General features: G+C 44.7%; 1 protein-coding gene across 2 annotated transcripts in view; it reads left to right on the top strand.

Annotated features, from left to right (window-relative positions):
* Positions 1-9,891, top strand: part of KLHL6 (kelch-like family member 6) — a 54,401-nt gene that overhangs the window by 10,163 nt on the left and 34,347 nt on the right. The window contains exon 1 of one of the 2 annotated variants that reach the window (XM_014544494.1): positions 7,002-7,197. The exons of the other annotated variant lie outside the window; for it this stretch is intronic. The gene's annotated coding sequence lies outside the window, so the exon portion shown is untranslated. Of the gene's footprint in view, positions 1-7,001; positions 7,198-9,891 lie in introns of those variants that run through there. 2 annotated transcript variants of the gene reach the window in all.

Genomic DNA, 9,891 nt, shown 5'->3' with positions numbered 1-9,891 from the left:
ATTATAATATTTTTTTAAAAAGAATAAAAAAAAAGTTCAGGCTTATAAGGGGCTGGATATCAAGGAAATTTTGGTGTTAGGGGATTAAGGGAGGGACAGATGTCCAGTGAATAATTCCTGGAAGGTGTGGTTAATGAATACAACACACACACACACACACACACACACACACACACACACGACAAAGAGAATGGAGATTAGGAAATTTAGCAAAGATCTAGGCGACTGGTAGTATCCTCAAAGCTCAAGATAGCAGGCTGGGTTGGCAGAAGATGTCTATCTCATTAGCAAATTAACTGGAGATGGTGGGGAAGAGGATTCTTAGTAATTGCTATGAAAACCTACACTCTTTCCACACTTCTTCAGTATTTGGCCTTTAATTGAGGAATAATGGGCCATATATATAGCCTCTCTTAAGGTGCAAATGTCTGGGTGGAGGGAGTGACACAAAATATTAAGCTTTCAGTACTGTAGTGCTGAGTGGGGTTAGTGAAATTCCATTTATCTATCCATTCATGTATTCATTCAATTGACTTAATTTAAGTGCCTACTCTATGCCAGGTACTGAGTCTACAAAGATGAATGGGTTATGGTTTCTGCTTGACCTTGAAATCACAGATACTTAGTGGAGAAGGACAGGTATAAATCAATGTTTCAGTCAAAGGTGATAAGTGCTATGATGGAGCTTTGCTTATTAAATGAGACTGGAGAGAAAGCAGTCAGAGAAGGCTTCCTGAAAGAGGTAATAGCTGAGTGGAGTTTTAAAGGATGAATAGGCATTGGTCAGAAGAGACCAAATGAGGCAGAGGAGGCAGGCAGCATTCCAGGCAAAAGAATACACATCTGGGAAGGTATCATGCAACATAAGCATGGGAACCAGAGGCAGAAGAGTAGGGTTGGAGCAAAGGATATGTCTGGACCAATAAAGCTGAGGAATGGGCAGGGTCAGACCTTGAAAGATTTTGTTGGGTCAAGATGAAGTGTTTGAAATGTATCTTATAGGCAGTGGGAAGCCATGGAAGAGTTTATAAGCAGGAAAGTGACCTGAGATCTTGGTTAAAATTATTAAAAGTTCTGTCTGGTAGGACCAATTAGAAATAGAAACATTATGGTACAAGGCTTAGTGAGTGTAGCAGACCCTGGCCTGGACAGCTGTGAATGTAGGCCAACCTTGGTGGCTGCTTCTTCACCTCTGGCTTTAAAATTCCTCTCTGGCTGGAGGATCTCCTGTCTTCCTCTCCTTTTTCTCTGGATGAAAAAACAGGCCTGCCAGTCCAGACTCCTCTGCGGCAGCTGGCAGAGGGATAAGTCTGGAACTCATGTATCACAATAGGGATAACATCTATGCCTGAGGAAGTGTCAACATTTGAATACTTGGGGGAGAGGATTGGGACCAGTGCAGATTCACGCGTTCCTAAGTGGTCAGAATCAGGGAATGCTCACAAAAATCTTTAAGCAGAGGCTGGTCTTTGACTTCTGGATAATGAATGAACGGGAGGTCATAAGGAAGCCAGCGTGGGGGCGTGGCTGGGGTGAAAAAGACGGTGATAAGGCTCCTCCAGGGCAACAGCCTTGCCAGGCTGTGACAGTGGACAGTAAGCACAATGCTGACCCAGCTCCCTGCCTGGTGGGAAGTGAGAATCAGACCAGACATCACTGAAGAGGCTGTGAGGGAAGGGGCGTTTTGTTAGGGGAAGCCAGGTTTCATCTCCAGCAAGGAGGTGGGAGATGCACAAAAGGAAATGAAGGTGAAGAACAACCCCATGTTTTATAATGTAAAATCTCGGACAGGAGGGCTTGGGATAAACATCCTGGGCCTGGGGTTCCAATTTTGAGAATCACTAGATAATACAGTTCTCCACACATATGCTTCGCTCCAGGTCACTCAGTTTTGGAGCTCCTCATTATTTATTCTCATGATAGTTAGAGGAGAAATGTGTGATTGGAGAGTGTGGGGTAAAATAAACAAATCCACTTGGCCTACTTGAAGTACAGGACTGCCCTGCATGTCCTATCCATCCATCCATCCATCCATCCATCCATCCATCCATCCACCAACAAACATTAAGTGTGTACTGTGGCCCAGTAAATAAGAATTAAGAGAGAAATAAAATTCAACCCTTGCCCTTCAGATGCTTTATAATCTAATATAAGAGGAGACATATTAAAAAATAGACTCAAGAGAACGTACATAGAAAAACCTATCTGGAGCCCAATGGTGTTGATGTAAACAGAGGCACATGATGGAAACTGCTAGTCGTTCAGTGTAGCTACTCATGGGAGGGGAAGGGGACAGACAAGACTGTGAAGGGCCTTATATGCCAACATTGAGAGTATTTTAACATTTCTTTTCCTGGCACTTTTTAGACAATCTTCTTTGGCATTTAGGCCCATTTGTTGTTCAGGGTTTCTCTTGTCAGGTGTGTCAGTCAGGATTCTGCATTGCAAAGGGCAGATAGTCAGATCAAATTGGTTTAAGAATTAAAACAATTATTTGCTCACCTAATTTAAATGTCCAGGAGTATTGGTTTCAGGCCTAATTGGATCCTTGTACTCAAATAATGTCACCAGGACTCAGTTTCTCTCTCCATCTCTTGGCTCTACTTTCCTCTGTGTTGATTTCTCTCCCAGGGAGGGTCCTCACACAGGGAGGCAGGAAGAGATTCAGCAGCTCTAGACTTTTATTTCTCCCAGCTCAGGGATTCCAGTGGGAAGAGAGCTTCTCTTTCCCAATAATTCCAGAGAAAGTTCTAAAATTGGCCTCACTTGGACCAGCTTTTTCCTGTGCCCAAACATGACTCAATCACTTTGGCTTGGGAGGCATAATATGTGACTTGGACCATGCTCATCCATGGTCTAAGAAATGGGGCAAGCTCCATTTAAACTCCCCAGACTGATATTGGAGGAGGGATAGCTCCCAAAGGAAAATCTGAGTGCTCCTACTAAACAATGAGAAAAAATGTCAGGCAGGCAAAACAAGAGGTGCCCATATATCTTTGTGGCTGAATCATTGTGGAATCCTAACCACAAGCTTTGTTGTGATTGATGTTCTATCCTGAGCTTGCAGGATAGAACAAGCCCTGCTTTCTCTCGTAAACTTGGATGGGCTGAGTTACATGGCATGCTGAAGCTTCAGCAACAGGCCAGTGGGTGGGAGGGACTCTGGTTCTATAGGAACATGGCTGGAGTTCTGGTCCCCACAAGGTGCATGAGCAGTGTCCTTGAAGGATGGTGACGTTGGGCAAGGAGCTTGGCAGAAGGCAGTTCTTTAGAGGTCTGATAGTGTTTGCAGGGGTGGGCAAACTTTTTGACTCGAGGGCCACAATGGGTTCTTAAACTGGACTGGAGGGCCGGAACAAAAGCATGGATGGAGTGTTTGTGTGAACTAATATAAATTCAAAGTAAACATCATTACATAAAAGGGTACGGTCTTTTTTTTTTTTAGTTTTATTCATTTCAAACGGGCCGGATCCGGCCCGCGGGCCGTAGTTTGCCCACGGCTGGTTTAGAGTCAGGTGGGGGCAGCTCTGGAGTTCCAGCTCCTCTCTCAGTTTGGAGCAAAGACTCAGCCTGCAGCTGGGGTTCAAGGTGCTGCCTCCAGGCCCTGGAGAGAGATGGCAGAGTGCTGTTAGTCATGTCTCTGGAGTGGAAAGAGAGATGGCCATGAACCCCTAAATGCTTTTCTGAAGGCACCCTCCAAGGGTATGGAATTTGCATGTGCACGGCCGGTAAGAACAGAATCGCACACTATTACTAATAAGGCTTTGGCATGTCATCCTGTTTCAGAACTAGCTCTAATGAACTATGTTACTTGAATATAAGCTGCAGGGGTTCTGTCTATGCAGCCAAGCTAGAGAAAGACTTAAGAGGCCAGGACAAGGTCTGCTTCCATCTGAACCTCCCTGCTCCCCACTCCCTACAATTTGTGATGCAGCCCTAGGCCTGATGAAATTTTAGGAGGAGTGAATCTCAGAAGACAAAAGGGACAATCCACAGGGAGGCAGGGCTTTCAAGGGCATGTCAGTCCCCTGTCAGTTGTTCCCTTGACCTGGACCTTTGTCTAATTCCCTCATTCTCAGGGTGAGCCAAGGGGCCCTGGTGTTGGGAAGTGAGGTGATCTCTCTGTAGGGCAATGGTTCTTAAATTTTGGTTTGCAAACAAATTATAAGTGGGGTTTTGGTGAGCTTAATAAAATTTGTAGTCCCAGCTTTCAGCTTAGAGGTGCTGAGATCATAGACAATGATGTCAGTCCATGGTAGGTCACCCTTGCATCTGCTGACTCCTTGCTTTCTTCGCAGTGAAAACCCTTTCGATCGGTTTTTCACATTAGGTTTATATCCAATAATCCTTTCTTAATGATAGTGTTCATTAAGCAGCACATTAATTAAAAAATTTTAACCATTTGTATACCTAAGGACACATATTCTTAAGTAGAATTTAACTCAGTTTGCAAACAATGTTACAGCCACTCCAACCCAGAATATGTCCCTGATGCAGAGGAGTTAGTTCCCCTGGGATGGTAAAAGGCTTGGAGGAAGCACAGAGCAGGGGGCAACACTGGTGGAGCCAGTCTAGGAATGAGATAGTGGAGGTGGTGGAGGTGGGTATTGGTTTTTAGGACTGTGGTGGGGTTAGAGGGTACAGGAGGCAGAGAGTTCAGAGGCAGGTGTGGAGGCCTGGGGAGGGTGAGCCATAGGGCATTTGGGCTGGGAGAAAAATTCTGAACTGGTGACATTAGGAACTGCAGGAGCATAGAGAACTCATCAAAGTTGGAAGTGGAATGTTCCAGTGTGGGCGTGTCTTCTTCAATATTCAGGTCTTGGACCTGAAGGTGTGATGCAAGTTCTCTGTGGGGGTGGAGAGCACAGGAGGCAGGCCCGCTCAGTCTCATCCTTCAAAGGGTGTTTGCTCATTTTTGGAGGTGCAGATTCTTGTCACAATCAAACACCCAGGGGCTAGGAAAGACAAGTTCATTCATTTATTCATTCACTTATTAATTTATTTATTCAGTTATTCATTTCCCCCCTGAATATTTACTGAATTCCTACTAGGTTACAGGCACTGTTCTAACCCTAGGGATACAGTAGTGAGCATGGCACCCATGTCTTCACTCAGCTTACATTCTAGTGGGGGACAATAATTAAACTAGTTAACAAACAGATACGTAATATAATTTCAAGTTATGACAAGGTTATGAAGAAAAACAAAGGAGATAAAGATGTTGGGGAGTGACTATTTAGATGGGGGCAGTGTCAGTGAGGGCTGCTCTGAGGAGGTGATATCTGGATGAGATAAGAAGTGAGGCCCGCAGAGCTCAGAGGGGAGTGTGACCCAGGCAGTGTTTGGGGCCCTGGGATGCCTTCATGGCTGTTGTAGGAGAGAAGCTCACTCCCCCAAGCTCTATTTTGGGGTCCGAGCTGACTCAAGTATTGGGCAACTGGCTTCCTACTTCAAGACTGTTTCTACTGTGAAATGAGGATTTTAATAGCTACCTCTGTTTTACAAGAGTCTCATGGGAATTGGTCAGTGTCTGGCTAGAAAGTATTTTTTGAACTGCATCCAGCATGGCCAAGGGTGAACCTGAGGAGGGGCGGTGAAGGATTAAAGAAGACAGACAAGAGAAGGACCAGGTGGGATCATTGTGCCTGGATGAGGAAACAGTGACACAGCCTGTGAGCCCGAAGCTTTATTTGATAGTCAGATCACACAAAGCAAAACAAGGGGAGTGGTCAACATGTTTACAATGTTCTTGCAAGTTTCAAATCTATTTCGTTACTCAAGCCTTGTTTTGGCAGCACTTGCTGCACCTCCCACAGCCCATTAGCTACCTAGGAACAAGGGAGGACTGTAAGGTCAAGCTTAATTGTGCTAGGAGGGCTCTGCCCGCCAAGCTGGGACTTGTATGTGGCTCTGCCACAGGTCAGTCCGAGGCTTGACCCTGTAGCCACTATCTACAATTTTTATTGCACAAAATTTTTTATTTATATCCTGTATAAGCTAAGGGAAAATGGTCAGCAACTAACTCAGCTGTGTTCTCAGAGAGCAAAGCTTGGTCTGGTTCACTCAGTGCTGAAACTCAGTTGACCCCTAAAGATGACCTTGAACTCCTGCTGATTTTCTTAGTTTCATGCACTGTTGAGCTCCAGACGAAGAGCCCAGAGTCCTAGGCTCTGGCCCCCATTTTATTGCTGACAACCTGTAATGTCTTGGGCAATTTACTTACTAGTAACTTCTATCTCAGTCTATCACCTACAAAATGGGTGTAATATTCAAAGAAAATAATGTTGTTTGCCCTACAAAGTGCTATACACATAAATGTAAAAGATTACTGTTATTGAGGCAGAGCAACATCGAACAGACTGTCAAACTACAGCAGGAAGGCTGGGGAGGGTTGGGGGGAGGGGTGGGTAAGAGATCAACCGAAGGACTTGTATGCATGCATATAAGCATAACCAATGGACACAAGACACTGGGGGGTATGGGAGGCTAGGGGAAGGTCAAGGGGAGAAAAAAAAAGGAGACATATATAATACTCTTTGTAATACTTTAAGCAATAAAACAATTTTAAAAAGATTACTGTTGTTAAAGGGAAACTTAGGGGTGGCCCACCTTGCCCAGGTTATGCACATTTCATGGGGTCCCAACTTTGCCAAAGTGTTTCCATGGATCTCCTGGGAGAGCGGCAGAGGCCACGGAGTTTGGTCCATGAGAAATACATAAATTTCTCCTTAGTTTCGCCTTATCTGTGTTCAGCCTGATGCTTGTGGCCCAAGAGAGTGTATTTAAGTGGCAGAAAATCAGTGAAAAAGTCTCAGAGGAGAGCAGAGAAATGCTCTTTGGGAGCTAAAGCAGGCAAGAGAGGGACTATCTTATAAGTACCACGTGCTAACCGATTGCGCCACTGGAGCTCCGAGAGGGACTATCTTTAGGGCACTTCCTTCCTCTCTCTTCCAGGAACATCTAATGAGATTCTATGTGCCTGGCACCAAGCTAATGTTTCTAGACCAGTGTGTGTGCAGCCTGTACCTAACTCTACTCTGGATGGGTGGTGGGCAGCAGTGCAATGACTGACACCCACTTACTGGCCTGGACTTGGGCATCGAGGGTTGCAAGCCAGAACGTGATTGGCCCACCTCCCCAAGAATCCCTCACCAGCCTGCCAAGAACCCTCTCATCTGGTCGAAATGCCTTCGCTTAGTGAGTGTTGGGTACTTTGTGTACATTATCTTACTTATTCTTTCTAACAACTCTCTGGCATAGGGACTATTATTAAACCGTGTCACAGAGGAGGAAACTGAGGTTTGCTCACTTGCACAAAGTCACACAGTGAGTTAGCATCAGGGCCGAGACCAGACCACAGCCCCCTCTCCACCTGCTACCAGCCAGTACTGCAGTCTTCTCTCCACCCTCCCGCGGCTCCCAGAGCCCCTTTGCTTGTGCACATGAACACTCACCCACTGAAAACCAGAAGTGCTGAGAATTTACCTCCTCAACTGAGACTGCCGGCAGGTGCTGGTATAACACAGTCTGTCCAGCTTCTTTGCCTCTTGTCGGAACAGCTCTGGATTGTATTCTTCAGTGGTTCCCTGCAGAATAGAATGACTTTCTAGCCCAGCTGGTGTGGCTCAGTGGTTGAGTGTCGACCCATGAACCAAGAGGTCCCCAGTTTGATTCCCAGTCAGGGAACATGCCTAGGTTTCGGGCTCAATCCCTAATTGGTGGGGGAGGTAGGGCTTGTAGGAAGCAGCTGATTGACATCTCTCTCTCTCATTGATGTTTGTATCTCTCTATCCCTCTCCCATTCTCTCTAAAATCAATAGAAACATATTAAAAAAATAAAATGACTTTCTATACAGTGTTTGTCTGGCTTGTTCTCATCCTCTTCCCAGTCCTACTCCCTCATGCCCCTAAAACATCACTAGCTCACAAAGGTTGGCTCCTGGGGGACCCAGTTAGGTATGGGCTGAGCTGGGGCAAGACCTTACTCAGTGACTGAGTCCAAGAGAGAATTCAGAAGCTGGGTCTGGGTGATACTCCGAGCAAGAGTCCAGATGACCCCAATAATTGTGTCACATGGGAAAGGCTTCATTTAAGAGCCCTTCAGAGTGAAAGGCACTGAATTAGACAATTTACATATCTACCTCATTTAATATTAAAACACCTCCCTATTAGACTTTTCTAGTTTTCATTGGAATTTTTGAGATTATACACATTCAATGAAATTCAACTTTCACTAATCTTAAAACCACAATCTAGGTGAAGTAGCATTTCGAAATTTCATCTTGGTGGGACTCTGACTACATGTTGCCTCAGTGATAAGACCCTTTATTTGACCTCATCATCACTGCCCACCCTTTCTTGCTAACTGTCCTGTTTCTCATATATTCATGTACATGGCATTCATGCGGGTGACATTCACTTTGCCCTCTGACATGATTGCAGATCTGGGTGTCTCAACCCCAGAGTTCAGGATTGGTGCTCTACAGCTGCACCATCTAATACTGTAGCCACTAGTCACATGTGGCCACTAAGCATTTGTATCATGTTTGGTCTGAATTGAGATGTATTTTAAGTATAAAATATACATGAAGGATTTTGAAGACTTAGTATGAAAAAAAGAATGTAAATTATCTCATTAATGATTTAAAAATATTGCACGTTGAAATGATAATATTTGAGGTATATTAAATAAAGGCTATTAAAATTAATTTTACTTCTTTTTACTTAAAAAAATAAAATTACTGGAAAATTTAAAATGGCACATATGGCTCTCATTATGTTTCTATTGGGCCGTGCTGTTCTACAAACTCAAACAGAGGAGGCTTGGGGAGTGAGCTTGTCCAGTGCCTCCCGGGAAGGCAGGCTGAGCTGGCTGGGAAGGAATTGTGTGGTTGCTTTGATGGCAGGGTTCTTTATGGAATCAGGAGGCAGCAAGGTAAGTCCTTCGTGACATCACTTTAAAAGGTGTGTGCTTCTGTAGACAGCTCTGTGCCCCTCTGGCCAAGAGGATTTATGGCTGAAGAGAGTGGCCATTGGTCCAAATGACACCACCGCACCTCTGGTTCCAGGCTGGGGTTTGTTAACATTTCAGAATTCACATCTGCTCTTTTTTTCATATTATCATATTCTGTGAGGAGAAAGAGGGAAGGAAAGAGAGCTGCTTTGGCTCAGTGAATAGAGCAAAGGGTCCCATCAAGGGCACGTACCTCAGTTGTAGGCTCCTCCCCGGCCCAGGCCCTGGCCGGGGCTCATGCAGGAGGCAACCAACTGATGTGTTTTTCTCACATCAATGTTTCTCTCTGTCTTTCCCTCTCTCTTCCACTCTCTCTAAAAATCAGTGGAAAAAATCCTTGGGTGAGGATTAAAATAATAATAATAATTTAATAATAATAATATAATATAATAATAAATATAAGGGGGCAAAAGAAAGAAAGAGGGAAGGAAAGAGAGAAGAGGAGGGAAGAGAGAAGGGTAGCGGATTATTGTTGATAAGGATGGAGGAAGAAGGACAGAGGGAACCCGAGGGAGAAGATCTCATTAACTAAAATAAAAGGTTCAAAAGTAGGCTAGTCAAGTAATTTGAACTGATGAGTGATTTCCAGTTTTGGGACGTACATTCCAACACCAGGGCTCCACTTTGGGACCTTCCCATTTCAGCGATGTGGCTGGAAGATAGTGGCACCTGTTCTCATAATTTTAGAGGCTAGGAGTCCAAGATCATGGTGCCAGCCAGCATGGTCTGTTTCTGTGAAGACTCCCATCCTGGCTGATGGATGCCCACTGTGTGCTCACATGGCAGAGAGAGAGTTTTGGTCTCTCTTCCTCTTTTTTTTAAAAAAATATATTTTATTGATTTTTTTACAGAGAGGAAGTGAGAGGGATAGAGAGTTA

This window comes from Myotis brandtii, unplaced genomic scaffold (genome assembly GCF_000412655.1).
Source record: "Myotis brandtii unplaced genomic scaffold, ASM41265v1 scaffold368, whole genome shotgun sequence".
Taxonomy (NCBI): Eukaryota; Metazoa; Chordata; class Mammalia; order Chiroptera; family Vespertilionidae; genus Myotis; species Myotis brandtii.
Note: the sequence above shows the minus strand (reverse complement) of the source record. Positions and strands in the feature narration are given on the sequence as shown.